The following is a 437-nucleotide window of genomic DNA, read 5'->3' on the forward strand; positions in this document are numbered from 1 at the left end:
CGCCGGCGCCCCGGGCTCCTTGGCCCAGCGGGGGGCGCCCGCAGTGGTTGATGAATTTCGGTGTCACCAGGGGTTTAGCCCGGATTTGGGAACCGCGCGCTCTAATACTTGCACACGGTCCTGCCCTTTCTAAAGCGTAGCCCTTTTCACCCAGCTTCTGATTTATGAAGGAATCCGATCCCGAGACTGGCTGGGCTGGAGCCGGGAGCCAGGGCCCCGAAGCAGTTTTCAGGCTCCTTCGCGTTTCGGGGATTCTTGGCAGCCGGGAGGCTCTCCAGGGCCCGACTCGGGCAGCCCAGCCTGCCCGGTGGGGAGCCCAGAAGGGAGCGGATCCCCCGGAGCCACTGAAGGCTCGGGCTGGAGCCCAGCGGAGCGCATTCACATTCCTAGGTTGGGCAGAGTCCTCACCCTCCCCAACCCTCCTGCCGACCCCCTTG

General features: G+C 65.4%; 1 protein-coding gene across 2 annotated transcripts in view; it reads left to right on the top strand.

The window, feature by feature from the left end:
• The window catches only part of Lmx1b (LIM homeobox transcription factor 1 beta), a 69,400-nt gene that overhangs the window by 9,409 nt on the left and 59,554 nt on the right, over positions 1–437 (top strand). The gene's annotated exons all lie outside the window — the stretch shown is intronic.

Source organism: Fukomys damarensis, unplaced genomic scaffold (assembly GCF_012274545.1).
Source record: "Fukomys damarensis isolate Sample0158 unplaced genomic scaffold, DMR_v1.0_HiC HiC_scaffold_36, whole genome shotgun sequence".
NCBI classification, from domain to species: domain Eukaryota; kingdom Metazoa; phylum Chordata; class Mammalia; order Rodentia; family Bathyergidae; genus Fukomys; species Fukomys damarensis.